Below are 8,752 nucleotides of genomic sequence, written 5' to 3'. Positions count from 1 at the left end.
GTTTAATAAGTAGCAGCAGAGAAGGAAATTGGGGTTTCCACTGGGTTCCTGATGTTGTAGAACAAATAAGGGGAAATGGGGAGAAGAGAGCAGAGCATCGAATATTCTAAGAACTGAATTCTCTCACAGATGTGTGAGCTTCTGTGCTATGTTAAATTTCAGAAACCAGGGACTTCCCTGGTGATTCAGTGGTTAGGACTTCACCTTCCAGTGCACGGGGTGAGGCTTCAACCCCTGCTCAGGGAGCTAGGATCCCACATGCCTCGGGGCCAAAGAAACAAAACATAAAACAGAAGCGGGCTTCCCTGGTGGCGCAGTGGTTGAGAGTCCACCTGCCGATGCAGGGGACACGGGTTCGTGCCCCGGTCCGAGAAGATCCCACATGCCGCGCAGTGGCTGGGCCCGTGAGCCATGGCCGCTGAGCCTGCGCGTCGGGAGCCTGTGCTCCGCAACGGGAGAGGCCACAACACTGAGGGGCCCGCGTACCGCAAAAAAAAAAAAACAAAAACCAACCAAACAAAAAAACAGAAGCAATATTGTAACAAAATTCAATAAATAGTTTAAACAATGGTCCACATCAAAAAATCTTTAAAAAAAAATTTCAGAAACTAAACTAGTCTTGTCACCCTTAGATGAGCTCTCTGTGTGATATCAGAGTCTGCATAAAAGCCACACTACCAACTGTGACTCAAGGTAATGACAAGATACAATTAAATTCTAAAATCTCACCAATTTGGAAGCAGAGGAATTTGTACAGAATTGTTTCAAATGAAATGGGATTTGCTTTGGGAAGTAAGAAAATTACAGATAATGGGAGACCCTTGCTTTACTTTTCTTCAGGCATGAAATGCTGGCTTCAAACTTATTCCCTCCCCTCCCCTCTATCTCACCCCACCCACCCACCCCGCAGCCATCAGACCCTCAGCACAAAGAGACCGCCTTGACAGTGACAGTGGATGCCTCTATCATGTTGGATCTGGAGAGAACTTACCTAAAGCCCTGCCTTGGACAGACTCGATTCTCTTCTTTTCTCCTGTGGCTTCCAGCCGACCAACAATTAATCTAATTAAGGAATCATTATTAACTTATTTTTAAGTGTGATATGGGATTTTGGTTATTATTATTGTTTTAGAAAGAGATATTGAAGTATGATAGATGACATGACATAATGTCTGGTATTTGCTTCAAAATAATCTAAGTGTTTGGGGAAGGGGATGACCAGCCATGAGCTGATAATTATTGAAACTGGGTATCGGGTGCACGGGGGTTCATTATACTCTGTACTTTTGTATATATTTGAAAATTTTCATAACAAAAGAAAAAAATTTTAAGCTTATCTACAAGATCTCATCTTTATAAAATTTCTTACAGTAATTTTAATGACGTTTTAGTGTTGATAATAATATCTAATAATTGTGGGGCACTATGGTGGATTCTTTTCGTACATTATCTTTTTTTAAAGTTAATGAATGAATTTATTTATTTATTTTGACTGTGCCAGGCATGCGGGATCCTTAGTTGCAGCATGTGGGATCCTTATCCCACACGAGAGAATTAAAAACAAACCTTCCAAGTGGAGGAGTTCTTTAACTTCAATTCTCATTGTTGCTTTTTCATGATTCCCAGGGAAGAAAAATACGCTGACTTTGGCAACCATTTGCAATTTGGAAATCCCCTTTCCTATTGCTTTGCTTTCCGGGAGTTGAAGGGCAGAGAAACAGATTAGTGTTAATTTATTTTTCATGAGCAAAGGTAAAACATCCAGACAATACAACAAGATGGACACTGAGCTTCTAAACAAAAGTTTTTAAATCCTCATGAACCTGAGAGTAAGGAAAGTACCTTTCCTGTTTTAAAATAATGCCTTTATGTACTATTTTACTATAGCATCATGAGTAACCATCGTAAGTAACTTATTCCAGTGTATTTACAGCTTCACTGAAGGCTGTACCTGGAGGTAGGTGCCTGTTGTCAAAGTTAAAGAATAAAGTATATTCAAAGACGAGTGGAAGGTTTAGTGTCCCTTTGTTTACATAGGAAGCTAGAGACATCAGACCACAGTGGATAAAGCCTGGACTTTGGAGACAAGTGAAACTCGAGTTTGAGTCTCTCAAAATACATTTCTCTGAGATTCATTCGTTTGCAGCGGGGTCCCCATCCTGGTGCTCAAAGTCCTATAGGATGCCATTTCTTATCCCCCTCCCCCAAATGATCAGACAAACCCAGAACACTGACTAAGTTTTGATTTCTGGGGTCTCTGGACTCTTTTAAACATCCCATATTCCCCAAAATAGGGACTCCACCTTCATACTGCAGAGGCCGCCTGCCTTCCCCCAATCCCTGGGGGAAGGGATGTGTCCTTCCCTCAGCCCGACAGACTCCGGCAGAGGTACCTGCTCAAGGTCACGCTGGGCTCCTGTCTCCCTTATCCCAGCGCTTGGCTGACTTAGCCTCTGAGCTGCACCTGTCCCCATGCCCTAGCTGCACAAGGCCTCAGTCCTGCTGTCCTCAAAGTTTCATTTACATTCTGAGTTCCTATTATATTCCCAAGGCATACCTCTGTGATTTCTAGTTTACCTAACAACTTTTAGCTTTCCTGTGCCCCAGTTTCCCCAATTGGAAGAAAACGTGTAATACTTGCCTCACCAGGTCTCCAGGGGATCAGTAAGAGAAATTTGCCAAACATCTGCTTATAACAGAGACTTGATAAACATCAGTCCTACCTGCAGGCTGGGTGTGTGGAGACAGCTGTAGTAATGTTTCCCAAACATTCAGCAGTAGTCAAGTGGGAATCCTGCTATGTGGAACAGAGGATCCCTACAGATCTGGAGAGTGAGTCATACCCGGTGCCATGCAGCCCTGCACGACAACACTGGAAATGATGCAGAAGAACAGTTCTACAGATGGCATAACACAGGTGGAATTGTTGAGGTAAAATCAGTTCACTGAGTTTGGCACCCTGTTATGGAACGTGAAGATTGGTACTCTTAAAAAACCGAAGAGATGATTTTGGACTTCCCTGGTGGTGCAGTGGTTAAGAATCCTCCTGCCAATGCAGGGGACACGGGTTCAATCCCTGGTGGAGCAGCTAAACCTGTGGGCCACAACTACTGAGGCTGTGGGCCACAACTACTGAAGCCCGCATGCCTAGAGCCGTTGCTCAGCAACAAGAGAAGCCACCGCAATGAGAAGCCCGCGCACAGCAACAAAGAGTGGCCCCCGCTCGCTGCAACTAGAGAAAGCCTGCGCACAGCAACGAAGACCCAACGCTGCCAAAAATTAAATAAATAAATCAATTAATGAATTAAAAAAAAAGATTTATGCCCATTTGCATACGAATGGTATCTAAACAAAAAAATAATAGCAGGTACAAATCCATTAAAAAAAAAAGAGCTGTTGTTTTGTTAGTTTTGCAAATTGTCTAGCTTTTCTTAGCATCTGACTAACAGATTTCCACACATTTATGCCATATTTTATTGACTCAGTTCTGGCTTGCGAGAACTTCCGTGATTCTGCTTTTAACTGCTGCAAGAGGAGTAAAACCGACATGGACATAATGATAAGCCAAATAGAAGTGATTGTGTAGACAATTCACTTAGTCAACAAATGTTTTCTAAGCACTTTCTGTGTGACGGGCACCATCCTAAATTCTGGAAATATTACAGTGGATCAGACAAGTTCTTCCTCTTGTGGAGCTGACATCCTAGCACCTGCGTGTACGAGGCAGACAAGGAACAGACACGTGACTACTTAGGCCGCGGCCAGCGCTATGGAGACAAAGCAGGGTGCAGGGGAGCGCACTCCAGGAAGATGCTGCTGCAGATGGGGGGAGGGGAGGCCTCCCTGAGCAGGTGACACTTGAGGAGAGGCCTGACTTGGGTGAGGCAGGGAGCCCTACATAACCTAAGAGAGGGGAGAAGAAAGCTCAGGTGAAAGAGCAGGAAGTCCTCTGGCTGGTCGGGGGAGGGCACTGGCCGTGAGGCCAGGAGCACGCAGGGGCCTGAGCCAAAGGCCCTGGACGCCACGGCAAGGTCTTTGGATGCATTCTGAGGGAAGGGGAAGCCACTGGAAGGTTCTGAGCAGAGAACATCTGTAATAATAAAATGTCAATATGAAGGCAGTTGGGATGGGAACATTTCGCTTGTTTCTCATCCGAAATCAGTGCCCAACAGAAGCCATTTATCTTTTGCCTGTAAGTGGCCACACTTGACTCTGCCTGACAGCACTGCTGAACTGTAAGACCAAAAGGACAGTTTGAAATGGGAGAGAAAGGAACTGAATTAAGAATAACATGTACAGGGCTTCCCTTGTGGCGCAGTGGTTGAGAGTCCGCCTGCCGATGCAGGAGACACGGGTTCGTGCCCCGGTCCGGGAAGATCCCACGTGCCGCGGAGTGGCTGGGCCCGTGAGCCATGGCCGCTGGGCCTGTGCGTCCGGAGCCTGTGCTCCGCAACGGGAGAGGCCACAACACTGAGGGGCCCGCGTACCGCAAGAAAAAAAAAAAAAAAGAATAACATGTACATTTAAAGAGGAAAAAAATAATGTTTGCAGCTCAGGATCCCGCATGTGTCGTCCCTTAGTTTTGGAAGTTTCTTCTCAATTCACGCTCCCTGCACCCACCACCCTTTTGAGGCTTCAATGCCACCTCCTCAAGAGGCTGACCTGATCCCCAGTCTCAAAACTTGGTCTCCGTGTTGTGCTCCGGCTGCACCCTGTGCTTACTCTTCATTACATGTCAGTTTGTTTCTAACTAAGAATTTGATGATTTAATTGGTGATTCCTTCCCACCCCTAGCGTAGCTCATTTTTATGAAGTGCTTGCCATGGGCCAAGTTCTGCACTAAAGGCTCTACGAGATGATCTCCTAACCATACTTACTATGTGCTAAGTACTGTTATTACCCCTGCTTCATAGTAAACTGGGACAAAGAGAAGGAATCACTTGGTGAGAAGCAAAGTTGGGGTTCTAACTCAAGTGCTCTGACCTCAGAGCCCCTGCCCTTAATGAACCACTACCCTACACATATTCGGGACTAGGGAGCACTGTGTGTGCTTGGCTGTTAGTAGGTGCTGAATAAATGTTGGCTGAAAGAAGAGATTTCTTAGACCACATCATCATTTGAAATTGATCCATCACTGAGAGTTTATATTTAGTATGCCCCTTCTCCAGCCATAACCTCTAACCTAGGGTGGGTTAGAATCAGTGACGCCTGTTGCTCAGGCCCGCAGGCTTTGCCCTACCCCTTGCATGCAACATGCTGTTTTTGAGCCCCTACCAGCAGGAGAGAAGGGCCAAGCCCATCCTCCACTCAGTGGTGCTCTAGATTCCCTCTCCTTCCTGGAGCAGCTAGTCTGGCAATCCCTCATCACTCTCCTCATTTTGAAGAAATGCTTTGCACTATGTGGCAAGTGGAAGTTACTCTTCCTCTCCAAGCCTTAGTTTCTTCATTTATCAAACATAGGTACTCTGGAATTTTAGCAATGAGGTAGCATGTGTGAAGCTCTTAGCGTAGTGCCTGGCGCATAGTCAGGACTCAATAAATGTCAGTTTTTACTCTTCAGCTCCCAGGTTACAGAACTTTCTAGAGAATCTCAAAGTATCCCCTCAAACCTAAACATTAATCTTTAATGGGGATCTCAGTGCAAGCCAGCAATCCTTTCTCCATCTCCTGTTGGCATAGATAACGTAGAAATTTATCATAGATAATTTACCTTCCTCTATCTGCTTAATTCCTCCCCTTTAGTTTTTAACTGTTTCTAAAATATTTCTACTTTTAGAGTGTCTGAACACAGGTTACATATCCCAGGTAACATCTCTACTCTAAGATCTCTCTATCACTAAACATCTGAATAACCACCAGCCAGGCAGCTGAGATCTCCTGGAGAAAGCACTGGAAGCAGAATCCCCATTCAGCCACTTACTGGGTAAATCTCTTAATCTGATGGATTCCTCACCTTAAATGCGGACAGCAATTCCTCCTCACGGGGTGTTGTAAAGATGAGACGAGGTGGGTATTTTTGAAAACAGCTCAATAATTATACATCTGTTTTTGTTTGTTCATTCATTCCCAGCTGGTAGCTCTAGTGACCAAAAGAGTCCAAGCTCCAGAACGTAGAGGCATAGAAGGGGAGAATGTAGATTAAGTCCTGCACCTCATAAATGAAGCTAACTAGTCACCGAAAAAACGAAGCTGGGATTTATGATCTAAGTCATCCATTTATACTCTTCTTAGGCATAAAATCCAGTATCCTAAAGGTGACACAGGCAGTAATCTTAGACAACTTAACTTGGCATGAAATGATGATGCAATGGCACGAGTTTTTGGAAAGCAGTAATAATTTAGGGGAAAAATTAGTTTAAGAATCAGAACTGTGTCAGGAAGAGGATCCCCTTATTAGTTAATGTAAATGGAAACACTGATTCTTAGAGCCAAAGGTAGAGAGAATTTAATCCAACTCCCATGAGGCTAAGTGATTTACCCACAGTTACCAGCTTTTGACCGATTTAATAGGTGTGTTGCTCTAGAGAAATAAACTATTCCAACTTATCAAAGTTTGAAGACAAGGGAATAAAATACAAAGTACATTATTGGCAACAAGAAGGCAAGATGATTCTTATTTATAGATGACACAGTTGTATACTGGGAAAACCAATCAACTGAAACTTCATTAAAAGAAAAGTTTAGATGCTGGCTGGATTAAAAACAATCTGTAACAATAGTTTTCTTACATACAGTCATTTAGAAGTCATAATGCAAGATTATATTGCCATTAGCAACACAGAATATCAAGGACTAAATGTAAGAAATGCCATACACCTATAGGAAGCATAAAACTCTAATGAGGGATATAAGACTTGAATAAAGAAATACTATATTCAATACTCCATTCTTGCAGAACATCAAATTTGGAAAGTGCTAGTTATTCCTAAACATTGTACAAAGTCAATGCAGGTTAATAAAAATCCCAAAAGGACCTCCAAATTTGGGGGAAAACTTGGGAAAAATTTCTACCGCTCACCTGAAAGAACAATCATTTGTGAGAAACACGGGCAGTGAACACTGACCCAAAGTATTAAGGAGGGGCTCACAAGGTAAAACGACCCCAGTAGAAAGCTGTAAGAATTAAAACAGTGTGGTATGGATACAAAACAATGAACAGTCCCAGGAATACTGAGGATCAGCATATGACAAATCTGACATCTGAAGTCAGCACAGAAAAGTTGGATGTTTTAATTAGTGTTGGGACAACTGAGTAATTTATAAGGGGAAAATAGATGATGAGTTGAATTATGTGTCCTAAAAAGATATGTTAAGTCATAACCCTTCGTAATTATGATCTTAGGTGGAAATAACCTATTTGCAGGTCTAATCAAATTAAAATGAGGTTTTACTGGATTAGAGTGGGCCGTAATCCAATGGCTAGTGTTTTTATAGAGAGAGACTTGGACACAGAGACACATAGGGAAGAATGTGACAAGAGAGGCAGAGATTAGAACAATGCATCTACAAGTCAAGGAACGCCAAGTGTTGCCAGCAACCCCCAGAAGCTGGTAAGAGGCAAGAAAGGACCTTTCCAGGGAGCTGTCAGACAGAACTTGGCCCGGTTTCCAAAATGTGAGGGAATAAACTGTTGTTCTAAGCCACCCAAGTTTGTGGTAATTATTATGGCAGCCCTAGAAACCAAGATAATGAAGCTGAATCCCTATCTCATGCCTTATATGAAAAAAAAAGAAACTACATGGATAAAAGAATTAAAAGTAGAAATGAAACAATGACTTCCAAATAGTAGAAGAGAACATGGGTGAAAATTTTTATCTTCTTGGGAAAGGGAGTTTTCTTAAGAATGAAAGGAAAAATGAATTTGACTTTATAAACACTTTAAACATCTATGTAGTAAGACTTGGGTGAAAGGCAAGAAATTATAAAATAAATGTGTAACTCATGGCAGACAAAGGATACAGTCAATAAAAAAGACGTACACAGCCCAGAAAGAAATGGACAAAGGACAACTTTAGTCGTCACAGAAGTATAAACACCTAATATATAAAATATGCCCAACTTTACTAATTATGAAAGAAATGCAAATGAAGGCATTAAAGTATTTTTTCTATAAAGACTGGGAGCAATGAAAAAGATCATCAGAATTAGCTAGGGTAAAAAGAACAGGTACTCTGTTTACATTTGGTGGTAATACCTGTTACCTTCCTTACGAAGAGTGGTAACTATCACCTTATCCTTGGCTATATCCATTATTTTCACATTTTTGCTTTTTCCCATTCTAATGTCTACATTTTTCATTTGCCTTAAAATTCTACTTTTTATAATTTTCCTACAATAGAGATTAGATTCTGTAAAGGGTATGGATTTTTATGGGATGTTATGTGTACTCCTATATCAGCTTAAAAAGCAATTCATAAGACATTGTCCCCCAAATGAGTATACTAGTACCTTTTTCCCACTAATAAACCAGCAACGCGTTTCCATTTGCACTTTTAAATGAGGAGAAATATTTTTTCCATGGCTTAATTTACTCACGTAATTTGTATTTAACATTTTTGTTTAGTCAGTTAATTCACTTGAGTCTTAAAATTCCTATCCTCTTAGTAATTCCCAAGAACTTTTCTGTGGTATATAAACGCTTGGTTTGCCTCTGGTTGGCGATTCTCTCTTCACGCCACATGCTACTTGGCTCTTCCTCACCCACTCCTGTGGTTTTGACCACCATCTTTATGCTAGAGACTCCCCACTCTAC

Source organism: Lipotes vexillifer, unplaced genomic scaffold (assembly GCF_000442215.2).
Source record: "Lipotes vexillifer unplaced genomic scaffold, Lipotes_vexillifer_v1.1 scaffold16, whole genome shotgun sequence".
In the NCBI taxonomy this organism is placed as follows: Eukaryota; Metazoa; Chordata; class Mammalia; order Artiodactyla; family Lipotidae; genus Lipotes; species Lipotes vexillifer.
The sequence above is the reverse complement of the archived record's forward strand: the minus strand, read 5'-3'. Positions refer to the sequence as shown.